This window comes from Leptinotarsa decemlineata, unplaced genomic scaffold (genome assembly GCF_025532065.1).
Source record: "Leptinotarsa decemlineata unplaced genomic scaffold, Ldec_3_MD MMD2_P_RNA_scaffold_11, whole genome shotgun sequence".
In the NCBI taxonomy this organism is placed as follows: domain Eukaryota; kingdom Metazoa; phylum Arthropoda; class Insecta; order Coleoptera; family Chrysomelidae; genus Leptinotarsa; species Leptinotarsa decemlineata.
The window spans coordinates 7,357,487-7,381,189 of record NW_027412525.1 but is presented as its reverse complement, the minus strand read 5'-3'; the positions used below and the strand labels follow the sequence as shown (position 1 = coordinate 7,381,189).

Genomic DNA, 23,703 nt, shown 5'->3' with positions numbered 1-23,703 from the left:
CCAATCCTGCAGAAATCGAGGAGAATAAATTTATCTAGCTGCAATTATAAACCGTTGATTTTGTTACAGATTGAACACCTTGAGGACAAGGAAGATGCAGGATGGCCGAATGTTAGAAATCCCATGATAAGCGACCACTCAATAGATGTCTGTTATATATCACTGTTTATATTCGTTGTCATATATATTATAGTTTTTATGTGGTATAGGAATCAGTTAGTTGAGTCATAGGCATGACAAGGGGAGAGAAAGTTATTCATTCTATCGATACCATTTGTAACGTACGGAAGTAAAATATATATTTTTGGGAAGTGAATTGTGCTTCAATTATTAGTTTTCCAACAACTAACATAGGGAATAAACCAATTTCCAAGAAAGGTTCGGAATAAATGTTTGGTTGGGAATTGTGGGAACAAACATCCTTGGCCCTTTCTATTACGATGATTATTTGAATAGTGAAACGTATCTCCATTTTCTTTTAATGAATTCGATGGCTACTTAGATGAATTGCCACTGAATATAGGCCATGAAATACAATTTTTTCAACAGGACGGCCCCATAATGCCGCAATAGTGAAGGAACATTCAGATTCAATATTCCCATGAAAATTTATTGGGAACAATGGATCAATTAACTGGCCAGCTCAATCCCCAGATCTTACTCCTTTTTTGTCTGGGGATACATGAAGAATGTAGTTTTTTCAACACCAAGTACAGATGTCGACCATCTCAAACAAAAAATAAGAGATATGTATTAGTATTGATTAGATTTTCCGTATTGGTTTCATTTTTCCCAAAAGTTCATGATAAAATGAATTGTTTTTCTGTTTGATTCGAAATTACTATGAATCTTCATCAAGTAACGGCCGAATAAATCAGAATTTTTTTTTGTTTTATAAAAGTACTAATAAATAACATCAGAAAAGTCAGGCATGAATTCAATAGTTGGACTCGCTTCAGATGCAGCTATAGAATCTGCTGTAACTCTAGGTAAACAGCGTCTTCAAAAGATAACGACTACCTCAAATCTTGTAAATGTGGTGAGTCCTAAATCTGTTAAACTAAGAGGCCACTGAACACTCGGATGTGACAGCAAAAAAACATTCTACTAAGAGAAACAAGCAAATCTGGAGTAGCGGATCATACAATGCTATTGGACAAGTCACATAAAAGTACAATTGAATACATCAACAGGATAATTATCAACAGGAGTTGATAATTATCGAATCTTCACCACCAAGCCTGAAAATGTTTTTTTGTTTCAAATATCGTTATGGAATGAAAGGAATATGTTACCGAATAACCACATTCAATGCAGAGTAAATACTTCGTATTTTCTGTACATATTCATGCATTTCATTCCAATATTGTATTTCTTTATTTGAATTCGAATATGCGGAATATCCTTCGAAATGATGGAGGGTTACGAGTTGCGAGTGGGTATAGATATAATGCGATGTCAGAGACAGGTTGTTTTCCTATTGCCCTCGGGGCAACATTCCCTGTTGCAGATCCGTAATGAGAAAATCGCTCAGCCTCGAGCCATATCAACCCCATATGTGGATCAGTGGCGTAGGTATAAGCGATTCATAAGCGATGACTCAATTATCTTGAGTCTTCAAGTTATTCTAGGCATAACCGTACAATGAACATTTTAGCTATTCAGAATTTTCATTTGGACGTGGTACTAATTGTCCTATCTCTGTTATCATCATTATTCCCTGTTTCATTACAGGATTACATGGTTTCTGTCAAAAACACGCTTAACCAGAACAATTGTTTCAATTAGCGTTATCAGAAGGATTTGTTTTCAATGTTATTCACTAATTGATATGTATTATTTATATTAAATATTGGTTCGGAATTAGTGCGACGAATTTTAATTAATTGTATGAGCATTTCTAGAAGTTTACACATGGAGCTGTAACAATCGACATCACAGATCTAATTGGATCAAGAATCTATAGATAATAAAGTTTCCTACCTAGTGAACTCGTTCAATGATTTGTTTGATTGTAACTTCAAGAGTTACAAAACCTATAGCACTCTGGCTAACGTTTCCCATAAAAATGATGATAACTGAGAGAGACAAAGCACTAAATAAATATAAGAGAATAAAATCAGATGTTCATCTTCGGTCATATAGGGATTTACGTAATTGCACATTTCAATCAATTAAAAAAGAAAAAAGAGCATATTTCACGCAGCAATTTGTTGACACTGTCACTCCAAATTATATGTGGAAGACTTTACGATATAATGAATGCCTACCTCAAAAATTTTGGCATACCTGATATGATAAGTGATCCAAATTATATTAATATATATGAAATAAAAAATCTAGGCGTAGTAATAGATTCTGGCTTGAGGTTCGAAAAGATTATCAAAATGTTGATACAGCGTGCTTATTCCAACATCAAGTTGATTAATGGAAACCGACATCTTTTTCCAATAAACATAAGAAGGATACTCTGTGAATCACTAGGTTTGTCATTATTCAATTACGCGGATGCTCTGTATGGACCTAACTCAACTGTAAAACATAAAAACAAAATTCAGAAATTTCAGAATTCATGTTTACGTCTGATTTTTGGAGTACGAAGACGGCAAAGAATTTTCCATAAATTAGTGGAAATGAAATGGCTGAATATGGAGAACAGAAGGAAACTACATTTTGCTAATCTATGTCATAGCGTTATTGTCAATAAAAAACTAGGGTATTTCAATCGTAAAATTATTTATCGCACTGATATAAACAACACAAATATTAGAAATAGAGGATTATCGAGTGTTCCTTCTTTTGCGATAGAAATTTTCAGACGCTCGTGTAGTTACCAGGTATAGTCTTCGCAACTCAATTTCTTTAGAACTTGAAAACCATAGTGTTGAAAAATTTGAAGATAACTTTAAGACTCATCTTCTGCATTGTCAGAAATAAATAATTCATTTCTGAAATTTCACATAAAATAACTTATGAAGTATTTAGACTTTGATGAAAGATATATTCTATTAATCTGGTTGAATTTTCAAGTTTCATCTACTTTCTGCACTGTCGATAACCGTGTTTTGAGGGTACATAGGTACGTAACCATATCTACAGGAGTCATCGTAATTCATTTGTGATGGGATAGCAATAGTTAATGGTGACGAACACTAAAGGACACAATTCCAAGTTGAAATAATAGTCACTTTTCTGTTTTCCTTCTCATTTTACAATTCAATTCTGGAATAGATAATTCTCATTGATGAATGCATTCGCAATGAGTAACAAATGTTATATCAAATTAGAACACATCTAATTTTGTTTTTGGGTTGAGTGGAAGAATATTTCTGATAGTGTCTAACACCTAACAAAAATAAACTTCGACCTTCATTTTCAAAAATACCTAGGATATGGAATAGAACTGGCCGATACTTGATGAAAATCCATATTAAAAAACTAATTAATACACGTTTATTGTATGATTTCCACTATAAAGGGTTTTACAAAAACTGTGACACGTGTTTCGCTATACAATAGCTTCCTCAAACATAAACTGAGAGTTATTTCTAAATTGATAGGTTAGAATATAAAATGGTTGTAATTCACTAATAACTCTCAGTTTATGCTTGAGGAAGCTATTGTATAGCGAAACACGTGTCGCGGTTTTTGTAAACCCCTTTTTATTGGAAATCATACAGTAAACTGTATTAATTGGTTTATCAATTCGTTTTTTTATACATAGGATAGTTATCAGTATTTTTTTGTTAATATTTATTTGAAAATAATAAAGACGATTATTATTATAGTGATATTAGCACGCCCTGTATGACACTCCTCAGACACGCCTCTGTAGGGGCAGACTTACAACTTTTGGCCTAGGGTGTGAATACGAGTAGATTGCAATTCGGGCTTGGTTACCTCACTGATGAGACTAAGCAAGCACTGATTCCTCCCCTGATTGCATCCTCTTTTTTTTGATGATCCGTCAAAAAAAATCAAAGAAAACAAAATAAATCAATGGATTTTTTCCCGACCTGAAGGAAAATTGGTGAGGAAAAACGGACTGATCATTTCTAATGATTGACACATGTACTTGATAACGGGATCTCCCAGAATTGGAAAAAGTATGATTGTGCCATATAAAACTTAAGATGATCTTTCTAAGAGAATTTTAAAAAATTTTTTCATTGTTGCTAAGAATTTTTAGGTTACTTTGAGCAAGTCCAACTATTTTTCGGCATTATTTATACTGAAGAACGGTTGGTTGGGTAACAGGATCAATTTTTCTTTAAAAAACAATTGTTTCTTCAGGACTGAAGGCGGGCCATGGGCCATTTAGTTTTCTTTGAATGCGCACGATTTTGGAACGTATAGAGACACGTGGAGTTTCGTGCGCCCCAGTCGCTTTTTAACAAGCCTGATTCAAACATACGTCAATCGACGACTGATTTGAGATGTGAATATGAGAGTGGGGGCTGTATGCGGAAGCTATTGAATATATCTGACGCTGGGGTGCCAATTTCGAAAAGTTTTATGGAATTTTCTACAGCTGGGGTATGTCACACCCCACGTGTCGGACGCAGGGTTAATCATACCTCCCACATAACTTATACGATTATTATCGTTTCAAATCTACAAGTAGTTTCTTCATGTTGATAATATTGCTATGTTGAAAACTATCAAATATATTAGATAAATATTAAAAAATTAAAAATATTGCAACAACCAAACTTCCGAGACAACACCAACACAAAACGACATGAAACAAACGCATGGCTCTATCTGTGATTTGATCAATGATAGAAAAAAATGGAATGAAAAAAGAGTGAATTATTTAGGTATTTCACCTTATCAAATTGAAGTATGCTGTACTGAGGACATGGACATCTCTTCTATCGCCTTTGAGAATATATATAATAATAATAATAATAATAATAATAATAATAATAATAATAATAATAATAATAATAATAATAAGCAGGGATGGCCACTAACACCCTTGGCCTTTGGTGAGTTGCGACACCACTTACCCGAGCAACTGGTGCAAAACCGGACCGGCAGCCCAGGCGCACCCGGGAAGGAGAATTTTATTCTCCCTCCGGTGCCGGCCGTGGGTCCACAGGGCTAACCACCCGGTGGACCCAACACTTGGTTCCCAGTGATCAAGGAAGGGGCCCCCACAATCGACCCGCTCGGAGGGGTCAGAGGCTAGGCTAGGTGGTGGGGCCCGTAACGATGATTTGCCTACTGATGACAACCCTGGCAACGACAACGGACGCTTTGAGTGGACGCATGAGCTGAGAGATAGCCTTATGCATTGCTACGAGAGTAGTGAGCCCGCGCGAAGAGGGTACATGGCGAGATTGCATGCTCTGTGGTATGAAACACATCCGGAGCATGCCGCCTTTTCCGCCCAAAATCTTAGGGATTACGTATCCTATCTTCGGCGGCAGGGCTATATAGCTCCTCCCCAGTCTGCTAACGAAGTGGTAGAAGTGGCAGTTCTACCACCCGTTGGCACGGCTGGAGAGGAGACTCGCACCATACCACCAATGGAGACGACAATCAGAACACGCAGGGCGCTCCACAGAATTAGGCCCCTGAAGCCACAAGAACTGGCTTGTTTGGATGCGGAGGTTCATAGTGTTCTAACAGAAGAGGCTGACATCTGGCAAATCAACACCGCCGTGTATAACGTCGTCCAATCGCTTTCCGAGGGCGGCCAATAGGCCTTTCACGCCCGCAGTGCGGCGAATAGCCGCCAATTTACGACGTATCCATCACACTATAAGCCAAGGCATGCTGTTGACCACCAAACAGCATTGCCTTGAAAGGATACGAATGCTAGTGGCTGCTAAGAAGTCACTAGTGAGGCGAGCGAGAAGTATCGCGGAAAATCTTAGGTTCCGCGAGAAACCTTCTCGCTTATTCCAAGAGCCTCCACGTGTTGTGGATAATCCGCCGACTGCTGATCAGGTGGAATCCTTCTGGAAGGATATCTATGAACACCCGCAGCCACTCAACTTAGACACTCCAGCCCTAGCGCAGTTCGAAGCTTTCAACAGAGAGCTTCGACAGCCTGAGCTCAATGAACTGCGCAACCCGATAACCCCGGATGACGTTCGAAGAGCCCTTGTTGGTTCCAAGAACTTTGCTGCTCCAGGCCCAGATGGGCTGAACACTTATTGGTGGAAAAAACTACCAAGTCGCCATCTGGCCAGAGTTTTCAACTTATGGCTGGACGGAGAGCAGCCGATTCCGGATTGGTTTGTCGAGGGGCGGACCGTTCTCATCCCCAAAAGCGGAGATTTGTCGATTCCTAAGAATTACAGACCGATAACATGCTTGAATTCGTGTTATAAGTTGTTTACAAGCATCTTATACACACGAATACTCACCGCAGTTGACCGAGTGTTCGAACGGATATATGAGCAGAGAGGGTCGAAGAGAGGAGTCGCTGGATGTAAAGAGAACCTGCTCATCGATAGATGTGTAACGCAGGACTCGATACAATATAAGCGTAACCTCTCTATGGCCTGGATCGATTACCGTAAGGCATTTGATACAATTTCGCATGAGCTCATCTTGCATTTGCTCAGATGCCTTGCGGTACCCGACAACATAGTGAGATGCATTGAACAACTGATACCACTTTGGCGAACTCGCTTCACCATAACATCTGGTCAAGCAAGAGTCCAAACAGGGTGGGTCACTTTCAGAAGGGGTGTATTTCAGGGTGATTCCCTCAGTCCCCTTCTATTCTGCATCTCACTATTGCCATTATCCGTTGCGCTCAGAAACACTCGAGGGTATAACTGTGGCACCCCCGGAAACCGGAGGCACAAGTTCACCCATCTGTTTTATATGGATGATCTTAAACTTTATGCCTCTGGAGAGTACGCGCATGCTATCGGTATGAAATTCGGGATAGACAAATGTGCAATGGTTCATCTCAAAAGAGGACGATGCGGGGACTAGGGAGAGGATGTGCAGCTCGTAGATGGAAGCATCCTACACCATCTGGATGCCGGAGAGACGTATACTTACCTCGGGGTGGAACAACGCCACTCACAAGAGGTAACCGCAGTGAAAAACTCTCTCCGCGGCAAGTATCAGCACAAACTTCGACAGATCTGGTCATCGGAGCTATCGGGGAAGAACAAAGTTGCTGCAACAAATATACTTGCCGTTCCAATCTTACTCTACTCGTTTGGAGTAGTGAAGTGGACTCGGGAGGAGCTGTATCAACTCGACGTAAGGACCCGAAAAATGATGCATCTCTATAGGAGTTTGCATCCCAAATCGTCCGTTCCAAGGTTGTACTTCCCCCGACAACAGGGAGGTCGTGGACTTTTGAGTTTGGAGTGTCTTCATGACAGAATGGTAATGGATACAGCCTGTAAAGTCGTCAGGAGTTCGGATCCCCTTCTCTGCATGGTCCGTGACCATGAGAGAGCAGGAATTGGAGCATTTCTCCTTAGGGCAGCTGCTCGAGCAGCTGATGAACTCGGTATAGTTTTCGACTCTGAACGAGGTGACTACAACTCTGTCACCGAGTTGGAACCCGTTCAGCAAAAAGCTCAGATAAAAGCCGCAGAGATCACCTTACTTCTGCGGAGACACAGGGATAAGCCAATGCATGGGGTCTTCTTCAATAATATTGAAGACCTTGGCTTATCAAAGCGCCTGACGTTCGCTTTTCTCAGGTCAAGTGGGCTGAAGTCGGAAACTGAGGGGTTCATCATGGCTTGCCAGGATGGTGTCTTCAACACCTTAGTCTACCGCAGTCGCGTGATGGGTATAGAGGTTCCTGACACAAGGTGCAGGGCCTGCCGCGAGGCGCCCGAGACCCTAATGCACTTGCTATCAGCATGTCCAGCATATGCGGTCTCGGCCTATATCCATCGACATAACGCGGCCCTAAGAGTGCTATATTACCATCTACGGCACTCTTACGGTATTGACGACACACCGGTGTTGCCCTACGCTCCGGGGGATATTGAATCCGTTGTGGGGAACGAGAAGTGCCGAATTTATTGGAACTATTCGTTCCCCACCCTCAGGCTCATACAAGCTAATAAGCCTGATGTAGTCCTTCTCGACCACCAGACCAAAACGATATTTGTCGTGGAGTTTTCAGCTCCTGGCGAGACGAATATCGTCAGAAAAGAGGAGGAAAAACGGATGAAATATCGAGATTTTCTCTTCGAGCTCCGCAGACTCTATCCAGATCACTCTGTCAAAATGGTCGTTCTGATTATTGGAGTCCTTGGTGGAATGATGTCTTCTCCACTCTCGAATCTCAAAATCATACCGGTTTGCCGCACTAAGGCAGAAATCTTAGCCGCACAGATGTAGAAGGCTGTCATTCTTGGCTCACTGCGTTTGCTCAGGGCACACGATTCTCGGACCCAATGATCACTTACCCCACGGCGTGGGGAGTGGTCATTGGTTGATTATGCTGGCGCGCCCTCCCGAATGTATCGGGGCTTCGGGGGATAGGGCCTGACCAGCGCACACTACGGTGAAAAAAACAAAATAATAATAATATGCCTTTATTCATCAGAATAAGACGTACAAATTAAATAAAATTCAAAGAAATGATGAATAGGCGGAGTTCAGCTATGAGAGCTGCTTTTAAACCCAACTTCGATTGGTATGTATTTCCATTATTTTTTATAATATTCGGATATGTGAGAAATTGCCAAATTTTTTTTGCATATGTCGTGTTAGAAACATGTCTTTCAACCTTTTCTTAAAGTTTCTCAATAAACTTTCTTTAACCCTTTGTGGGCAGGTGGGTCCAGTATGGAACCACAAATCAAAGAATTATTTTCTCGCGGACCAGTGAGCGCTGACTGGAACCACTGTCTGGATCGCGTGGAAGGAGAGTTGCCTGATAGCTCCCTGTAACAGCGTACGAATAGTTCAAGTTGTACATGTGCAGTAAGTGTCAGTTGAGGGTTGATTGATTTATATCTGTTATCATCATATTAATCCTTTTGTCTTATGCATTCAAACGATAATGGTAAGTTGGTGGTATATTTTTTCTATAAAATAATGATATATTTCAGGATTACACGATGAATGAGTGCCTAAGTGTAAATGAGTATAATTGTTCTTCCATCTTTAGAATTGTGGTTCCAGTTGGGGCCACAAGTACTATACAGTATTTATTCTTTCCAGGAACTTCAACTCTTTTGGAAAATTTATCAGCATGCGATGTCTTCGATCTAATCGAAGAAATTCCTTCCGAGAATGAATCCGTTGTGTCGAATGATTAAGAAATTAATGAAAATTCCATGGAACATGAATTACATGGAAATCTTTTGACTTTTATTGATAGTGAAGAAGTTACCACCACTAGAAAAATCTTGACAGATATCGATAATGATATCATGGAGTGGGATACAGAAGATGATATACCTCTAGCCAACTTCTTATCGCCAGTTGATGGAGTTCTCAATACCGATGTAATCCATTGGACTAAATCGTTAGATCACGTAGTTGTACCAGTTCAGCTCGAAAAACTTTCTGGACCTAATATTCCTGACCACCTGGAAAGTCCTGTCAACATTTTCACTCATTTGTTCATCGACGAACTTCTGCATCATATCGTTTTTGAAACTAAGTTGTATTCTACATAGGAAAAAAATGTTTTGAATTCTACTACATATGAAGAAATAAAATGTTTCATTGGGATGAATTTGCTCATGGGGATAAAGAAGTTGCCAAGCTACAAGGATTATTGGTCTTCTAGGCTGAAAATGCGTGATGAATTCATTTCATCACACATGTCAAGAAATCGATTCAGTTGGCTCCTTGGTAATATGCACTTGAACGACAATGCAATCGAGCCAAAGAAAGGGCAAGCTAATTACGACAAACGCTATAAACTCAAGCCCATGCTTGAAACATTGTCAAAAACATATTCGGAATCCTACAAACCTTCAAAATGCCAAAGTATAGATGAATCTATGATAAGGTTCAAAGGTAGATGCTCATTTCGCCAGTATATGACGAAAAAAACAATAAAAAGAGGATACAAAATGTGGGTACGAGCAAATGAATCCGGTTATGTTTCACAGTTCCAGATATATACAGGTTGTATTGTTTTTTGGCTTATGTGAACTGCTTACTAATGAATTTTTTATAGGGAAAACGAATGAAAAGAGTGAACAAGGCTTAGGAACTCGAGTGGTGATAGACTTGACCAGAGAGCTGATAGGTGGATATCATGAAGTCTACGTTGATAATTTCTTCAATTCAGTTACTCTGCAATAACTTTCACAACCCTCAGGATATTGAAGAGGTATCAAAAAAGCAAAAAGACGGCTCTCGTCTAGAGATTCAATGCCTGAAAATGGTGAAAGATTATAATAAGAATATGGGCTTCGTAGACCTAAGCGATATGTACAAGTCATGTTATGAGATCGATAGAAAATCTAAAAAATGGTGGCACCGGATTTTTTGGCATTTTGTCGATCTGACTCTTGTAAACGCATTTCTCCTTTTCAAAGAAAGAGTCAGTGCAGAAGGAAAAAACCTAAGTTTGAAAGAGTTCAGACTGTCAGTAGCTATGGGTCTTATCGGTGCCGATCCTGAAAAACCTCAAAAAGGTCGAAGAAGTGCTGAGGGTGCAGTGAATAAATTTGAAATTTGAACCTCACAGAACAAGATGGCACTGTTCTTCATGTAATGTTGGACTTTGCCTTCAAGATATGAGAAACTGTTTTGCTGCCTTTCATAAGAAATGAAGTTATTGTAATTATTTCATGAACAATGTTGAGCTTTATTTTTTGAGAATAAATTATTTTTAGTCAGCAATTTTTTGTAGCTCCGGTGGTTCCGTGGTGGAACCACTTGTTTACAAAAAAATTGAAGGTGAAAAAATTTTTTATCGTGAATTTTTCAGTTCAAACATTGATTATTATCACAATCATTCACAAAAAAATGACATAATCTTAAAAAAAATCATTTGGGCCACAAAGGGTTAAAGCCTGTAGGGATGGTGTTATGCAACTGTGCCGCATTGTAGGAGAAACTTCGAGTAAATATTGCTGTGGAATGCCTGGGAATGAGCAAAATGTGTCTATCACGAGAAGTGCCACTGCGCGATAGTGCAACCAGTCTTTCACGTAAGTAAGGCGGATATCCCGAAACAAGAATTCTATGCGTGAAACTAAGCAAATGGATTGCTCTCAGATATTTGAGTGAAAGCCAGCCAGAATTTTGAAAGGACGGACTTATGTGATCATAATTTCGGATACCATAGGAAAATCTGACACAACTATTTTGTATACGCTGGAGTCTCATTACATCTAATTGTTGTAAGGCGGGTCCGTAGATACAATCACAGTAAGCTAATCTTGAAAAAATAAGTGTTTCATAGAGACTCAACTTCAGACTTTTTGATAAAAGGTGTATACTTGGATAAAGTTGTCTTATTACATTGAATGACGTTTTACACAGATGACTTACATGCTTCGTGAATCTTATGTCTGTATCTAACCACAAGCCCATATTTTAACATTCATTCACAGAAGGTATTATGTTATTGTTGACACGGATCGACAATGACTCACACACAATATTTCTTTTACTTTTGGGACCAAATAACATGACCTGGGATTTCTTCGGATTGATAGTAAGATTATGTGCACAGGATACATAATATAGAGTTTTGAGGTTTCTGTTAATATTTTTATTAGCAGGTGTAATATCTTTAAAGCTGGAAGAACTATACAATTGGGTATCATTGGCGTAGTGATGTATTTTACCAGAACTAACAAATTCATGAAAGTCACTAATATAAATTGCAAAAAGGAGCGGTCCCAGGACGGAACCTTGCGGTACACCAATTATTTTCGATATTATTGTTGATTGGTTACCGTCAAGGTAAGTTGATTGGGTCCTTCCGGAGAGATAGCTATTCATAAGTGACACTGCATTATGGGTGAAACCAAAGCACTTGAGTTTCATGGACAATAAAGAAGGATCCAAGGTATCGAATGCGAATGCTTTACTGTAATCAAGCATTAAGAGACATGTGAAATTTCCTTTATCAAGAGATTTGCATATGTCGTCAGTGACGAGACTCAGAGCCGTAGTAGTGCTATAAAGAGGGCGAAATCCAGACTGAACGGAGGTAATAAGATTTTTTCGTTTAACGTAATCTGAGAGTTGTTCTTTAATTATAATTTCAAAGACTTTTGAGATGGCAGGAAGAATACTTATAGGTCTAATATCAGAGAACTCTGAGGGATCGTTACATTTTGCCAATGGCTTAACCCTCAATGTTTCCATTGAGAGGGAAATTTGCTAGTCTCAATGGCAAAGTTGAAGATATATGTTATGTATTCCAATAAATGGGGCAAAACTAAATCCCACATACGAACTGTGATTTCATCAGAGCCCATAGCATTACTACTGATTTTATTGAAGTGCTTATTCACTTCATACGAGTTTACATTATGAAAAATAAACTCTGGTTCATATTTAGGATTGTAATATGTTTCGCATACAGCTATTTGACTGGCAGTTTTTTTTTAAATATTGGTATATTAACGAAATGTTCATTCATATCACTCAAATTTTTCAAAAACGGCGGAATAGCCGGAGTTTTATTATCTCGAAGTACTTCAAGAGATCTGAGAGTATTCCATGTTGCCTTAGAATTCTTCTGTCTAAGTACATAATTCAGATAAACAGTTTCTTGTACGGCGGATAGCACTTCATACATAATTACGCAATTCTTTATAGTATTTCCATGATCCCGGTGTTCTCATTCTCTTGCATCGTTGGAATGCTTTGTGTTTCAGTTCAAGCATTAGTTTTATGTTGTACGTTATCCAGGGTTTGGGCGGCTTAGTAGCTCTAATTGTGCGATTAGGAATATGAGTATTGAAAATTTGTATTGAGTTATCATTTAAGAAGGAAAGCATGTCATCAACATCATCTAAAAGATAAATACTACCCCAATTTACTTGAAATAAATCTTCTTTAAAGGAGTTTACTTCAAGATTTCTGAAATCACGGTAACTAACAAACTTTTCATATTTTGTTTTGGGTATATCAACCTCAAGAATGATAACAAAATGATCGAAAACACGATTAATATCAATAACATCTGGGGACAAAATGTGCTGTAAGTTATTCACAACAAAAACATCTATGAGAGTTTGGCTGACTTCTGTTACCCTGGTTGGAGATTGTACCAATTGTACCAAACTGTATGAGTCTAATAAATTATTGAATAATTGACATTTTCTATCGGAAACTAATAAATCTATATTGAGATCTCCTAGAACATCACGGTTGAACATCTAGAATAGTTGGATGATCAAAATGAAAAATGTGTCCTTATAGAGATTCTCTCATGTGTTCTGAAACTCGTGTTTGTAGATACCATTGGGTTTGACCAAGATATCATTTGTGACAGCTTCCACAGTTCAATTCGTACAGTATATTGGATTTTATTCCTTGTGGTGTTTTTGTTTTTTATTTCGAGAAGAAATGATTTCCAACTGTATTTTCATTTGAAAAATCCACTTCAATTTCTTCAGTACTGAGTAGAATTCCAAGTTTATCAGATGAATTTTCTACAAATGGAAATTTATGGTATTTGAGTTTCACCCCTGTAGTTTGGGAAGAGAAACTTTTTTCTTCAATTATGATTCTAATAACGGCTCTAGGAAAATTAGTTTTCAAGGTAATTCTCAATTGATTGGAGATTTTCGTTATGGAATTTAGAATTGGAAATGGCAATTGCTCTTGATTTCAAATTCCTTAAAATGTTGATTTTACTCTGAAAATTATGTTTTGAAAAATAATTTAAATATCTCTCAGAAAAAGGTGGTTTATGTTACAAGTCTACCTTCAAAATTCGGTTTGCATCTTTGTTTATTTCAGTATCTAGAAATGCTTACGATTTTTTTTCTTCAATTTCAAGAGTGAATTTGAGTTTTGGACGAAAACTATGAAAAGGAGCTAACATTTCAGTTTTTTTTAATAGAAGTAATAATATTGTGAACATATCTTTTGAAAAACGGCAATGATGATGACTTTCATGCATATATTTTGTAGTTCTGCCGTGACCAAGTCTGCACAAATGAGTAACAAAAATGATTGGAGTCTATACAGGATTCAAAAACTTCTATGAAAAGATCTATGGGTAAAGTGATAAAGTTTGAAATGATTTCCCATTTTTTTTAATCATACTAATCAAGATATCTACAGGAATGTTAGTAGAGAGAGAAAATGATATCGACATTTATAAGATTTTAACACAGGATCCAATAAAAAAATGCAAAACAAATTCAACAAACAGATTGAAAAACTGCATATATAGACAGAAAATGTGCCGAATACATCACATATTCTTCCTAAAATGTATTTTTTACCAAAAATATATAAGAATGGAATACATTTGAGACCTATCGTTACTTTGGTTTGTTCTCCCGTCTATAGGCTTTCGACATGGGTTGGCGGAATATTGACGCACGGTTTCGAAAAAGATGAATTCTATGTGAAAGATTTTTTCGAATTTTCTAATTTCATCAGAAATAAAATTATACTTCAGAATTATATTTTAATTTCTCTTGACATGGTATCTCGTTTCATTAACAAAACAAATCTCTAGTAGCTTAGTACGATAGTTTAATAACCATAATTTACTGTTCAATTACTTTATGACGTGTAATTTTCATTAAAAATTTTCAAATGTTTGTAATTGACTATAGTTGAAAGATAATGTTCCACACTTCCTAGACTTGCCTCCGTATAGGGGCAGACTTTACTGAACATTTCTAATTTTTGGCACATGCACTTAATAACGGGTTGTCACAAAATTGGAAAAAGTTTGATCGTGCCATATAAAACTTCTTTGACGATAAATTCTGTATCCATTCTTTTATTCGATGTGCTAAACATGACGATGCGACTATTATTACCCTTTCGGCATCATCTTTGTTTATTTTATTTGTCGATGAATTCTGCATTCGTTCCCATTTCATTTGATGTGCAGCACGTTAAGAACAAACTATCATTAACAAAAATACGGCTTAGTGCCCTTCTGGTATGTTATCATCTTTGAATTTTCTCCGTCGAAAACAAGGTTTTCATCGAATTGAAATGAGCCCGGAAAGTATTGAAAAAACCGCATTTTCAGTAAATAACGGCCACTATGAATATACCCGTATGCCATTTGGTTTGAAAAATGCTCCATCAACATTTCAAAGAGTTATGGATAATATCCTTAGAGAATATCAACATAAAACATGCTTTGTTTACATGGATGATGATGTAATATTTTCAAAATCGCTTCACGATCATAAAATTCATTTAAAACAAATATTTGAATTCAATTTGAAAATTCAATTGGATAAGTCAGAATTTTTCAGAAAAGAAGTTGCTTTCTTAGGACACATCATTACACCTGAAGGAATTAAACCTAATCCTACAAAAATCAAAGCTGTACAAGAATACCCGTTACCCACTACAACAAAGGAAATAAAAAGCCTTTCTGGGATTAATAGGTTACTTTCGTAGATTCATTAACAATTTTGCTAAAATAGTTTCACCATTTACTAGATGTTTGAAAAAGGGAACAAAAATTAACCCGAACGATTCTGAATACAAAGAAACATTCCATAAATGTGAAGAATCATTAACTAACGCCCCTGTGTTAGCTTATCCAGATTTTTCCAAACCTTTTCAACTCAATACTAACGCTATTAACGTTGCATTAGGAAGAGTTTTATCACAAAATAATCACCCAATTGCTTACTACTCTAGAACTCTTAGCTCAACCGAAAAAAATTATTCAACTATTGAAAAAGAATTATTATTGATAGTAGAGAATACTAAACATTTCAGACCTTATCTTTATAAAAAACGATTTTTAATTGAAATTGACCACAAACCTCTTGTTTGGCTATTTCCATTGGAAGAACCAAATTCTAGATTAGTTAAATGGAGATTGAGATTAGAAGAATTTGATTATGAAGCGAAATACCGCAAAGGTAAAAAAAAACTTTGTGGCTGATGCACTCTCACGTATCGAAATCAATGTTAATGAAAAATTATATTCTGATATAACAAACGAAAATAACGATGATTCGTTATCAATAATTCCAAACGTGGATACAGATGAAGATCCTAAGTCAATATTAGATAATGCCGACGAAATACTCGCAAATAGTCCTGAGATACTAGAAGGTGCATCTACCCAGTATACAGCGATAGAAACTCCAATTTTCATGACACCAATCTCAGAAAAACCACTAAACTATTTCACTAATAGAATAGAATTGAAAACAGAAGACCGGAACGAAATTTCATTGTCGAAACCATTTAATAAAATACATTATAAAATAATTGTACGAATTGGTCAAGAACGGAAATTCGACGGAAGGTCGACGGAAATTGGAAGCGTGAAAGTGATATATTTTATAATAATGAATCAGATTTCAGAAAAAACATTACAGATCAATGAGGCTGTATCGTTTCAAAGTGTAATCCCTCAATGTTACAAGGTATCTCAAAATACATCATTGAAAACAAACATGGCGTCGAAGTGTACAGGGTGCGTCAAAATACATCATTTAAGAAAAAACATAACAGTTCCACGAGGCTGTAAGTTTTCAACGTGCGATCCCTCAATGTGTACAAGGTATCTCAAAATACATCATTGAAAAACAAATATGACGTCGAAGTGTACAGGGTGCGTCAATATATATCATTTAAGGAAAAAAACATGTCGATTTGAAATATGATATTAATGTGTATACAGGGCGTTTCAAAATAATCATTTAAGAAAAAAACATGTCGATTCAACAGAAGTCTAGCGTTCCAACATGTCGGAAGTCTCGTATCTTTGTTAACCAAGTTAGCATCATCAGGAGAAAGAGGAGATCCAAAAGTGTCGAGAGGTTAAGCTTTGTGGACTCAACGTGAGGGCAATGGGAGAGCGAAGTATTCGACAATGACATTTCTAAATACGTGGTTTTCCGTGCGTTTTCGATCGGTTTTCGTGCGTTTACGATCGTTTTTCGTGCGTTTACGATCGTTTTTCGTGCGTTTTCGATCGTTTTTCGTGCGTTTTCGACCGTTTTCCGTGTGTTCATTCGTTATCGTTTCATCGTTATTATCGTAACGGTTTTTCGTGTTTCAATATGACAGTCATTTATCATTTAACGCGTTTCGCTAACCAAGTTAGCATCATTAGGAAATGACTAAAGTCCATGCTTTGTCATATGAAGATTCATTTTGCGAATTTTCAGACTCTTGAACGCAACCTTGTGGAACACCCAACCTAACTTCTGTTACAGAGTGGTGTCGGTCAGCCAACCAGAATGGTGAAATCAAATATCGCTCGATTGATTGTGCTAGATGAAATTGAACTGGAGAATGAGGGTCGAATAATAATGATAATAATAGTGATAAAACATTAAAAGCTTGAAAGTGACGTAGTCAGCGTGATAGGTGGTGGCGTGTGTGATAATGAATGGGTTATTACAAAGAATAATAGCGCAACTGTCAGAAGGGCACTGAGTTGTATATTTACTAATAATTATCAGATCGTCGCATACGGCATGTCAAATGAAAGGATAAGAAATGGAGAATTCGTCGACAGAGAAAAAACAAATATGGCGTAATGAATATAATATCCAAGGCCGAATGTGAAATAACATAGGAAGAATTGCAAATTCAACAAACTTGTGATTAAAAAATGTTGGGTTATGAACAACTATAAGTTTATTCCAATTGCAGAAGCTTGATTCAAAACGCAGAATTTATTGACAAAGAAAATGAAAAAAATCATTGGATACTGAAACATATGATATATTTGGATTCCTTAGGGTGAGAAGGATTCGAATCCATCAAAAAACGACCACTTCCGGTTTCCACTTCCGGTCCTCCGATTTCGATGATTTCAACATCAATGGATTCGTTTAGATGTCATGAAACATAATTAATCATTTGTCGAAGCCAAAAGGACCTTATAACCTATTTTCATTATACTAGCAGCAACAGACCGATGTGGGTACTCATTTCAAATGATGTCATTTGTAGATTATGAAAAGTATAATATCGAGCATCTAATGTGGAATAGCATAGAAAGAATGGCACATTTGAAGAAAATCATTGAACATATTTGAAATTAAAAGTTGTTGGGTTATGAACAACTACGAGTGTAATGTAATTGCAAAAGTTTGATTCAAAACACATAATTTGTTGACAAAAAAATGAAATAATCATCGTATACTGAAACATATGGTATTTTTGGATTCCTTAGGGTGAGAAGGTTTCGAATCCGTCAAAAACAGGTCACTTCCGGTTTTTACTTCCGGTCGTCCGATTCCGATAATTTTGACATCAATGGATTCGTTTAGATGTCAAAAAACATAGTTAATCATTTTACGAAGCCAAAAGGACCTCATAACCTATTTCTGCTATACTAGTCGCAACAGGTCGGTGTGGCTACTCATTTCAAATGATTTAATGTGTAGACAATGAAAAATATAATATCGAGCGCCTAACGCGAAACAGCATAGGAAGAATTGCAAAGAGAATCATTGAAAAAACTTCGGATCGTTACGTACATCATGTCAAATGAAAGAAGAAAAATTGCAGAATTCAGAGACAACGAAAAAACAAATATGGTGCAACATGTCAGAAGGGCACTAACCCACATCTTTATTAATGATAACTGAATCTCAACGTGCAGCACATCAAATGAAAGGGAAACGAATGCAGAATTCATCCTCAGAGAAAAAGCAAATCTGACGCAACATGTCAGAAGGGCACAAAGCCACATTTTCGTTAATAATTGTCGAATCGTCACGTACAGCACGTCAAATGAAAGGAAAAGAAATGCAAAATTCATCGACAGAGAAAAAACAAAGATGGCGCAGTATGTCAGAGTGACACTAAGCAACATCTTTGTTGATGATAGTTGGATCTCAACGTGCAGCACATCAAATGAAAGGGAAACGAATGCAGAATTCATCAACAGAGAAAAAAAACGGAGACGATGCCAAGAGGGCCCAAAGTTGTATCTTCACTAATAATAGTCGCATCATCACATGTAGCATTTCAAATAAAATGGGGGAAAAAAAGCAGAATTCATGTGTTTGTTGCGCTATTCAAATCCAAGGTGACATGGATCGATGTCAACGCTGAATATGCATCTAACAAAGACTCTTTGATTTTCTTTTGTTTCATTTCAGAATATGTCATCACTAATTTTTATATTCAAACCCAAAGTGACATTGATCACTGTCAATGTCGAATCTACATCCGGAAATACGCAGTTCTCAAAGCGACGAAACAAAGGCTCTTTGTTTCATTTTGAAATATGTCATCACTTATTTTACTATAAATACGTCATGCATGGCGAAATGAGTTAGTTGCATCCGTTGAAAGTGATACCAGTGACAAGTGCACCGATTCTATTTGAAAGTAAGTGTTTTAGGTTTGACTTTTTCCTCAGATGAATTTATTCAAATGTAATTTATTTGAAAATTGGTGAGAATTGTTGAATCATTTGATTTCCAAAATTTTTCTCGATATATATATGTTGGATGATTTCAGTCAAATGTTTTACATGTCGTGGTTTGTTTGAGATAGTATTCGCATATATTGTCAATCAAAACATGAAGCTTCCATTTTTTATTTTTCACAGATGGATTTACAAAAGTTGAATGCAAGTTCGATCGTGAAGAGAAAGCCAAGTATCAAAGTAGTAGATTTGCCTGTGGAGATGCCGCAGAGGATATTCACTGCCAAAATCGTGAAAGGAAAATTTGGTGAGGCGGTCTTGTTAGATTTGGGAGATAAAGTATCATTTCTGCCCCACCGAGTGACGGAGGCGTATCGTCCTCACTTAGAAGAATTTTCATCAGGAAAATACGCTATTGTGTTCAAAGGGTTGATGGACATTGGGAAACCGAATCTTGTCGTTTCATTTGAGATTGTACAAAATTAAGGTTATTACTGTTTCCAATTTTTTCTTTGTTTTATAGGCAAAGAGTTTTTGGGTGTTTACAATATTTTTCATTCGAGTCACAGATATGATCCGCATAAAGTAGTGTTTCCATACAATATATTTTCTTCACTTAGTACGTGCAGAATATGTGTTTTAAATTCATTATTTTGAATGACACTTGATTTTTTTATTTTCATTATATGTGTAGCAATTACTTCATGGAAGACATTACCCTCTCTGTTGTCAAAAAATTTTGTTTAGTGTATGTTTTTATTAAAAAATCGAATTTATTTCAGTGTATGTTTTTATTGAAAAATCGAATTTATTTCAGAATAATACATCAACGTGTGCAGTATCAGTCAGAGTCATCTCAACAACAACATTCAAAACCGTCATAGCAACCTTTCCAGAACGAGTTTCAAATCTAAGCAGTTTCCATTTTTTTCAATCTATAGAGGCTTGAATTTGTCGATATTCAGTGATTTGTTGGACAAACTGCGTCTATTCAATATATACACAACCGTAATGAATTTGGAAGACTTTGAAGATTCATCGTGGTGTGTTCCAAAATTCAAGAAAAACATGCCGTTCTGTATGGGTCATTTCAAAGGAAATTTGTTCAGCTGCAGTCTCAATAACGTTGATATTTTATATAAATGGCTTTATAATATACTACCAAAATAAATACAATACATATCACACACATCTTTTTTTGAAAATGAAAACTTATCTTATACAGGGAAAGTTGTCAAAAATGTGCAATAACAAAAAATTATATACCAGATTTTATAGAGATGAAGAAACATCATATTGAAAGATACTAAGTTGACAAAAACAGGACATTTTAGAAATAAAGGAAATAAGTTTGTCTGTCATTTTAAATTCTGATTCGTTGGGTCGATATAACAAAAAGTGGCATTTTATATCTTGAATTTTATTCAGGACACTATTATAGATTATTGACATTTGTCATTAAATTTCAAGTGTGATATTTGGAAATTCATTTCGTATTGTAGTTTTTTCGAAATTCCCTTTCAAAATAGCATCCTTTGATATAGATACCGGACGAGTTCAATATGTGTAGATAACCTGAGTTTCATTTTTATGACAATGTCGTTTGGTGTGATCACGAGTCCATTATAACAGGGAGTGAAATGAATTCTCAGACATATGAATATAACAAAGTAACGATACAGACAAATATGAAAAATCGTTATGAAATAATTCAAAGCCATGAATCGAAATACATGAATTGCTTCGATATTCTGAAACAAAAACACTCAGTATTCACAATTCCATTCATTATTCCAACTATCTTCAAAATGCACATCAAGCATTTTGTCGTAGTACGGTGACCGGAGCAAAGTTACAACTTCAGCATATGAATGTTTATAAATAGTGAGGTAGGTCAAGATCTTCAACAGGTATTACGAAATTCATTCGGTGTTCATTGATCACGAAACGGTTCGTAAGCTTTCGGAATACAATGCAAATAATTTTCTTTATGACTATTCGTTCGATATTAAATATTATTACCTCAAAATATATCGAAATCATAACACGTTTGCGATTCATTTTTTCAGTTACACTTGAAAAGTGAGTTTCAGTTTGCAGAAATAATAGCCCACACATGTTGGAAATTTTGCCATAGTGTGGTGAAAATCGTATTGAAAATTCTACGAAATATAAGCGCATACATACAGAGTGAATCAATATTTGAAATACGTCGTTTGGAACCCCCCATAACCCTTCTCTATCGAATTTTGGCAGAAATAATGCTGAGTCGTATTGTAGAGTTAACGTTCGAAATTGGGGAAAGTGAAGTATTCAACAGTTTTGCGTGCGACGGTTATGCGTGCGTTTTCGAACAGTTTACGTGCCTTTATTCGTTATCGTTTCGTCGTTATTGTCGTTTTTTTTTCTTATTTCAATATGACAGTCATTCAACACTTAACGCGTTTCGCTTACCAAGTAAGCATCATCAGGAGATGACTAAAGTCCACGCTTTGTCGTATGAAGGTTCGTTTTGCGAATTTTCAGACTCCTGAACCGAACCTTGAGGAACAATCAGCCTAACTTCTGGTACAGAGTGGTGTCGTAAGCCAATCAGACTGGAGAAATCAAATATCAGTAGAATGATGGTTTTAGGTGAAATTGAACTGAGGAATGTGGGTCGAATAATAATAATAATAGTGATAAAACATTAAAACTCAACTTGTGTTACAGAGTGGTGTCGGTCAGCCAATCAGAATGGAGGAATCAAATATCGGTCTAATAATTGTGTTAGATGATATTGAACTGGGGAATGTGGGTCGAAAAATAATAATAATAATGATAAAATGTTAAAACTTTGAAAGTGACGTAGTCAGCGTAGGAGGTGGTGGCGTGGTAGAAAATGTGTGAGGATTTGTGGAAATGAATGAGTTATTAGGAAAAAAAAAAGCAACTGTCAGAAGGGCACTAAGTTGTATATTCGCTGATAATAATCGAATCTTCGCTTACAGCACGTCAAATGAAAGGACAAAAAATCCAGAATTCATTGACGAGAGAATACAAAGATGGCGCAACATGTCAGAAAGACATTAAGTCACAATTTCACTCATGATATTTGGATCTTAACGTGCAGCACATCAAATGAAAGAGAAACGAATGCAAAATGTTATCGACAAAGAAAAAACGAAGACAACGTAACATGTCAGAAGGGCAATGAGCCGTATTTTCGTTAATAATGATTTGTTCTCAACGTACAGCACATCAAATGAAATGGAAACGAATGCAGAATTCATCGACAGAGAAAAAACAAAGATGGCGCAACATGTCAGAAGTGCACTAACCTGCTTCTTCGTTAATAAAAGTCGCCTCGTCACGTGCAGCATATCAAAGAAAAAACAGAAGAGGCAACCAAAAGGGCACTGAACCATATTTTCGTCAATCATAGTCGGATCGTCGCAATTGACATGATTCATTCACTCAAAACTGAAATATTTAGAAGATACCAAAGGAGATCTCACGGTGACTATAAGTTCTGGTATGCTTTGTTAGGTATCGAATGATGCGTGCAATTTCGTTAATTCCAGCGACATGATTATTCCAAGACATATTGGTGTCCATTTGAATCTCACTTATCGAAGCAGAAGGTGGAACCCCAAAAAATAGGAGATATAGTACACCAAGTCAGTGAAAAGCGGCATTTTTCTGCCGAAAAATTTTTGAATTTCTTCAAATTTTCCAAATATCTGTAACAGAAAGACAAAACTCAGCTGCGGAACGCTTCTATCTACTAAAGTTTAGTATGTGCCGGTAGTGTGTAACGAAGGTTTCCATTAAATTCACTGGTTGCGCCCTCTGGAGGATGTTTGTTGCGATACACCATAGATGATAATATTTATTGTTTATCATTTCGAATCCGTTGAATACAAGGGGTTTGGAAATAGAAAAAAACAACGTTTTAACGCTTTGTAGACGTGTTTGATGCTCTATGAGCAACACCCGTTATCCATATTTTCATTATTATCCCGATTGTATGACCACCAAACATTCAATATTATCGGGATTGAAGGGAGCTGATAGGTTAGGTGGAGTACCAAGGTGACCGATAGGTTAGGTGGAGTACCAAGGGGGCCGAGGGGCGGAGTTCCACGCTTAAATCGCTACGATACTCGTTCCATCCAGCGTGCCCCCTTGGTACTCTACCTAACCTATCGGTCACCTTGGTACTCCACCTAACCTAT

The 23,703-nt window shown here is 36.8% G+C and overlaps 1 protein-coding gene and 1 long non-coding RNA gene across 2 annotated transcripts in view; both read left to right on the top strand.

The window, feature by feature from the left end:
* The window catches only part of NetA (Netrin-A), a 554,869-nt gene that overhangs the window by 370,680 nt on the left and 160,486 nt on the right, over positions 1-23,703 (top strand). The window lies entirely within an intron of this gene.
* Positions 18,639-21,031, top strand: LOC141480577 (uncharacterized). The gene is made up of 3 exons (XR_012464438.1): positions 18,639-19,446; positions 19,670-19,973; positions 20,304-21,031. It is a non-coding gene; the product is annotated as an uncharacterized lncRNA (long non-coding RNA).